Consider the following 7,566-nt stretch of genomic DNA (forward strand, 5'->3'; position numbering starts at 1 on the left):
ACTGAGCCTCTCTACAATGGAGTCTATGTGTTCCCATACCCTGAGATTGGGGCCCTAATTATAGCTAGCAGTTAAGCTGTCTGGAAGAAATTCCTAACTCAATGACGCATTTATTAGACTCTGGCTGCCAATGGGGTCAACTTAGGCGTCAATTCTGACCTGCTTAGAGCCCCTGTCATGGACTGGTCCCCATATTAACTAGACTCTTTGTGACAAGAAAGGCCAGATGGCCACCTGGTTGCCCCCAGCTAGGCCCTCTTTCTAACTGCATTGCTCAGACTGGGAGAAGCCAAAAGAGGCCTTCACACCCAGACAACGAGGTTTGCCCAAGTTATGGCCTCTCTTTGAAGCAATCATTTGCTAACTTTGTACACAGAGATTGTATGTGGTTGTCAGAGTCTCAATTTAGAAATGAACACTTGACTGAACAGGGAGGTATCTGTCTATAGGGCATGCTGGGCAGGGTTTGAATCTTCAATTTGGATCTGTATCCAGAAATTATAGGATCAGTGAGCTTTATCATTGCAAAAGAACTCTGTGGGTCTCATCTTAACCCTTTATTGTTCATATCAGCACAAGGAAGGGTGTTTTATTTTTATTGTTGAGCCTGGTTTTCTTGGGTTTCAAGTGACTAATATGTTAGAGGACAGTCTATAAGAATGAGAATTGTCTGAGGCCATCTATATGGTTGTATTTTACAGTTGGTTCCTGTAATGTATTTTGTCTTCCATATGAGCTCGTAAAATTTCTCACTAGTGGATGTTATTCCTTCTCCATCCCCTGAGAGTCAAAGAAAGAAAGTCCGTCAGAGTAGTCGTTGAGCATTGTACGCTCTTGCCTCCTTATTCTATGCTTGAATGTGGGCATGTTTCTGTTTTTCTGTGCCTCCCCAGATACATTCTAAGCACTACACACAAGTTAAACTAGGATCACCAAATCTGAGTGGTAGTCCTTATGACTTCATTTCACAGATAAGATTCTGAGACGTGGACTCACCCGCATAAGAATGTTCAACCACTCGGCATCTTTACCCACTCAGTGTTCTTCACCCAGTACCAAGCCCTTTCCTTGGTGACCTACTAGGAGGTAAATGTTACAGTTCATACATACATACACACGTGCACACACACACACACACAACACACACACTGGAACACCCGGTGTGGATCAACCTTTAAACACAACATTATTGTTATTACTAGCACCTAAATAGGTGGAGCCATCAAGCTTTACAAACACTGCACAATTTCATAAATAGCCTTTTAATAAGCAAAAACTAAAAGCTGGTCTCTATCATACCTCATATACATAGTTTTACTTCTCTGAGAGGATTTTGTACATTGCTGGTTCAATCAGCTATATTCTTCAGAGATATTTCTATCTGGGCACATGAAGAGAAACTGCTTCTTAAGGGTATTTTATTTAGCCAGTTCCCCACTGATTGACAATTAGCTTGATTCCTAATTCATTCTAGGAAAAATGTATTTTTACTACTTCCCTTTCCGGAGTCTTCAGTTGCTAGCTTGTCATTAGATCACTATTTTAGAATCACATGGGGTGATTCTAAAAATAAAATACCTTAATTAAAAAAATACATGTCATGAAAGTGGGAGACCTGCCCCTACCCCTCACTGGTTGTAGCCCTCAGGAGAGCAGGCCCTGTACCATGCCTGCACAGTGGGACTGACTCTGACCTTGAAGGCATGGGTGACCCATCCCTGAGAGTGTAAGACCTGGTCCAGCCCCTCACTGGCTCTAGCATTCCTGTCTCTGCCTCCTGTCAATGGTGGCACTCAGTGTCCTAGTTGGAGCAGTGCTGGAGAGCTCACTCTGGTGGTGCAAATGAAGGGAGAGCCAGCAAGCAGCCTGACCAGCTCAGCTACCACCCAGACCCAGATCCAGGGCTTTGAGTTGGCCCACCCCAAAATCTATGTCAGCTGTGAACTGTTGGGGTGTGTGAAAGGGACAGCCCTACTGATTCAAAGCTGCAGGATCTCCATGACACAGGGCAACACCAGTATAACCAGGAGGAGTCCGCATGAGGATCAAATACTGATGGTGTCACAGAAACCAAAGACATTGAACCAGACCAATGACTCACTGCAATGAACATGTGTAAGTGAAGATGTGTCGACAGAGGGGTATACTGTGGAACACACTGTGACATAACAAAGTGTTTTTAGTGCTTTGTTTTGTTCTGGTTACTCTCTCTCTCTCTCTCTCTCTCTCTCTCTGTGTGTGTGTGTGTGTGTGTGTTAATCTGGAGGAAGGAGGTTTCGAGGGAAGAGGGCAGATACAAGAGGATGGGGAGGTGAAAGGAACTGGGGTGCATAATGTAAAACTCCCAGGGAATCAATCAAAAGTTTCCTTTTAAATTACACGTATTCCTTTTGTGAGTGTGCTGAAGCACTTGCCGCTCCAACATTCCTGCGTTAATGTGCATATATGGAGGTCAGAAGACAGCTTGTAGGAAGAGATTCTCTCCTTCTGCCGTGTAGGTGCTGGAGATTGAACTCAGGTCATCAGGCTTGGCTACAAGGACCTCTGCCTACTAAGCTGTCTCACTGGCCCTGAGATAACTCTTATTTTCACCAGGGATAATTAAAGTGCAGACAAGTATGGATGTCTTAAGTATTAGTGACACAATGTGAACCTGAACCTGGTCTTCCTGGGACTTCTGTTATTCGTTCTCCTGCATTGGGGGCACTAATGGGAGCATAGTTAGGAGCACTCATGGGCACTGAGCATACTTGCTCAGCCACTCTGACAGCTCTCATACCCAAACAAGGTCTTTTGTTGAAGTAACTGATGCAACAAAAGATTCTGATCATGGTTTATACTTTATTAGCCCCAAATTCACTGAGTTAAACCTCCCATTTTAGTAGAAGAACCAGCATGCCTTGCGTAGAAATGTAATTCAATAAAAACTTAATCCTCTCATAAAATTGAATAGTCTCTGGCTCCCCAATGAACCCCAAAACTTATTAGATTTCTTCTGCAGATGATATTAAGTGGTTATTTTACCTACCTAACCCCATTATGCTTTTAAAAATACATTATTGTTTAAATGTTTACATTTCTTTTATTATGAAAATATACAAAACAGGAAAAGTAGAGTTTCTGTGAAAGCATTGGGTAGGGGAGAGGCCTGCTCCCTGGGGAATTTTAGGCTGCTTGTTTAGAAATTGTGAACAAAAGCTGATCAGGGGTAAGGCATGCTTAGCTCTCAGAGCCTTCCTAGCGATCCAGGCCTGTGAATTGCTGCTCGAGGAGCTCACCACAGCCTGAGGAATAGGGATACAGGCTTCTAAGGGAAGTTCTAGAAGCTAGAGTGATGTTTATAATTTTTCAGTTGAACAGCTTTTTGATTGTTTTAAATAAACTATAGAATTATTTCATTGAACAACCACAAACCTTAAATTTTTTTTTCTATTTGCCTTCAACAGTGATTATAATAACCATGTGATGGCTGATATCTTGTGCCAATCTGACTGGGTGAAAGGGATGGCCATTTAGCCAGTAAAGCTTTATTTCTAGGGACGATCACATCTGAAGCAGCAGACTGAGCCAAGAAAGCCTGCCCCAACCAGTGTGGATGGGTATCACCTACTGCTGGGAGCTGGGTTGGAACCAGAGGTGGAGGGAAGTCTAATGTTTTTTCTGCCTTCTACTCTTTTCTGTCTTCTGGGACATCCAACTCCTTAATTGGAATATCAGAGCTCAGGATTTTCTTTTGGCTTTTGGCTTTTAGACTCTAGGACTCACACATCAGTGTGCCCTGCATCTAACTGAGCATCTCTTGCCTTGGTACTTAGACTGAATTGCAGCATTGGCTTCTCTGTCTCTTCTGCCGGCAAACGACCAATCATGGGTTTTCCCAGTTTCCACCATATGTGACTTCAATTCTCACAATGGATGCCCCCTAGGATATCTATGGATGTCCATATGGTCTCCTTTTTTTTGGAGTGTCCCATCCAATGTGAGCAGCTTCTATGCACTGAGGACCTGCTCTGCAAGCTGTGCTCTCTATACTTTTTGGGACCATTGTTACATACCTTATGACAAGCTAAAAGGAGAGAGAAATGCATAAGAAATCCAATCTCTCTCGATGATCTAAGCATTATCTGATCATAGGATGTGCATCTCTCACAAGCTTGGTTTGGAGGAGATTAATAATCATCAACTCTGCACTTCTAGTCTTAAGACAGACACAGAGAACTATCCTTTACACATCAGTTCAACACTACAGTGACCTGGACCCACTTTCTTCTTTTATATCCTTAGCCTTTAATAGGAGAATTAGAGTGTAACTTGAAAAGAAATAAGCCACGTTTTAGCCAGCTCATACCTATTGATTATCCAGCTAGGTGTTCAGTGAGAACAGCAACTTGCGCCAAGAGCCACTTGTACTCAAAGGGTGCTGGAATCCTGGCCCAATACTTGTGTTCACAGCACCAGGGAAGGGTGCTCAGGAGCCATGGCTGATCAGCTTTCAGATCCCATGGCTAACACTACCTGGTGGCCCTCCATGGCCTCAAGCCATACCAAGCTCTTACCTGGTCATGATCTCATTGAGACAAAACAAGTTAAACCTAACTTGTAAAGTATTGTAGGGGACAGTTCCTCCACCCTTTTTATTCTTTTTCCCCAGTGGTTTCTAGTTTTACTGACTCCCTTAACTCAAGTGAGGGTTAAGATTATGTTTTCATTCATTTTAATTAAAATGCTTTTAATTAAAATAATTTTAATTGGAATTAAAAACCAGGGATTTACTTTAACTCTATATTCACCTATGTTAATTTTCAAGCTTCAAGGAAAATAATTACTTAGAGCAAATACCAAACATGTTCTTAGCCACAGACACCTGTCTACTGTAGCTGCTCTGTGGCCTCCTTCAGGAAAGCACTCTGTACTGGGAAAGAAGAATTCCTATATAACAGGATAACTAAGCCACACTCTTTTGTTTAGAAATTATTCCCTAAAGTCAGGACTGCCAGCACACATCTAAAAGCCCAGCACTCAGGAGACCAAGGCAGGAACACCACAGGTTTTAGTGTAGTCTTGGCTACATAGGTAGATCCTGTCTCCAAGAAGCATCCTCTAACTCATTTGGACAGTGGTTCCCTTTTTAATGCTGTGATGCTTTAATACACTTCCTCATGCTATGGTCACCCCCAACTATAAAATTATTTTCATTGGTAATCCATAATTATAATTTTGCTACTGTTATGAATCATAATGTGAATATGATATAATGTAAGTATACAGAATATCTCATATGTGGCACCTATGAAAGGGTCATTCAACCTCTAGAGAGATCAGAAGCCCACAGATCAAGAGCTGCTGCATTCAGAGGTCTCTATGTCTTTCTGTGTCTTTTCTATTAAAGCAGAAAACACTCTCTGTAAGTAATATGTTCTGGCTGAAAGGTCCTCTCTCTCTCTTAGCATTTGTTCGTCTTTGCCTTTAAGTATATGTTACACTCTACAAGGGAAACAATCTTTTATTGCTTTAAGCATCCATTCAAACTCTTTGTCTTGCACTCAAAATGTGACTGCCTAGGAACTTAAGCTTAGCAAAAGTTTAATTTCTCTGTTGCTTTCTTGCTTCTGGAGCAGGAATAGCAAAGTTCTTCTGTAATGATTCTGTAGTAAATATTTGGGGCTTGTGGGCCACATAAGCTCTGTCAAAACTGCTACTGTCCTGTAATGTGGAAGCCACCATAGACAGTACATAGATAGACATGAATGTGGCCCAATAACAACTCATTTACAACCCTGGAGACTGTATCAACCCATGTTTTAGATTTGAGGACAGGGAAGAGAATTATTTATAACCAGCCACACATGACCTTGAATGCTCTCTATGTAAAATATTATGCTAAATATCCCATGGCATTATCTCCTTCAATCTCTAAAACTTCATAGGTTGAGGACATCCATTGCATTGTATAAGGGAAGAAAAAAACTAGGGCCTTAAAGAGGCAGAACTATTTTCTACTCTCAACTACTAAATAGTGGATCTAGAGACTCAGATGTGACCAAAGTGCCTGTCTGAATCATAGGCACACACACACACACACAGTTGGAAGTCTGTGGGACAACTTCCCTTTCATACTATTTGTGTGTGTGTGTGTGTTTTAAACTAAAACTGAATGAACATTCAAAGTTTAGCAATGTATTTTGGAGATACCAGATAACATACTTATTTCTAGAATCGCCAGAGCAATTCATACTATTTTTTAACACACTAGAAAACCTAAGTAAATTCAGAAAATTCAAATCCAATAGAATGACTGAACATACTTAAAAGTTGCTTTAATCCACGTAGACCTTGGATATTGGAATATTTAGATGAGCTCACATTTAGCCCTTCTCTCCACGTTACAGTAGGGATTTAAAGAAAAGGCGAGTCTTGGAGATCTAAGCAGCTAACCTCAGACATGCTTACAGACTTTGGGGAAAATCCTTTCCTTCTTGGGCTTGTACAGTCTAACTTAGTTTGAGAAAACAGACCCACAGCTGGCATTGCTTAAGAAGGCAACCAAAATTTATTTCCAATTGTCCACAGCCACAAATGCCTCTGCCTTTCCAACCCCTATGATTCATGTTTTCACATAAGTTTGTTCCTTTTATTGTCATGATATAAGCAGTTTCTGGGGATTTCAAGTGATCTTACAAAAGTCTTCTCCCAAGATGTAAAGTCACAGGTTCTCATAACTTAACCAGAACATCCCAGCTAAGATGTTTACCAGTGAAATCCCCATTCCGGAAAGCACCTCAAACTCTTTTCAGAACCCACGGTTGGCTTAAGAATACAGTCCTATGGCTGGGGAGACAGAAGATGACTCAGTTGCTCGTTGCTGTGCAAGCATGAGGACATGAATTCAAACCCCCAGAACTCCCATTTTAAAAGCTGGGCATGGTAACTCTAGTGCTGGTGCATCAGGGCAGACTGGTGGATATCTGACACTCAGTGGCCAGCCAACTGAGCCAAATCAATGAGCTTCAGGCTTAGTGAAAAACCTCATCTCAAGAGTAAAGGTGGCTATTAGTGAAGGAAAAATGGCAACCTGGGGCCTCCACATACACATGCATTCACTAGTCCCCACATGTACAAACCCACAAGCACATACAACACACACACACACACACACTTGGAGAGTGGTGTGGAGACACTCTAGTCCTCACCTCATACAAACAAGGGCTTTCTGTGTTCTAACAGGGTGGGTTAGAAAAGTAAAACACATTGATGCTAAATAATTGTGGTTAAGAAATACACAACCAAATAGGGGAAAAGGAAAGTCCCGTCTTTCACACAGTGTATAACTCCTAGGAGTTTATACTTCTATCATTTCTAGAAAATGTTCTTTGGTGTCACCCATACAATTTCTCCTTGTTATCCATTCTATTTATCTAAAACAAAATGCCTTTTTAATGTCCCTCCCCTCCTGTGTATCTGTTTAATTATTATTATGGCTCATTTGCACTAAGCCCAAATGGAAGCCAGCCTATAGCAGTGGGATTTGGTGGTATTTTTTCCAAGGTCAACTCTTACGCAGCTGTT

Source organism: Mus caroli, chromosome 9 (genome assembly GCF_900094665.2).
Source record: "Mus caroli chromosome 9, CAROLI_EIJ_v1.1, whole genome shotgun sequence".
NCBI lineage: Eukaryota > Metazoa > Chordata > Mammalia > Rodentia > Muridae > Mus > Mus caroli.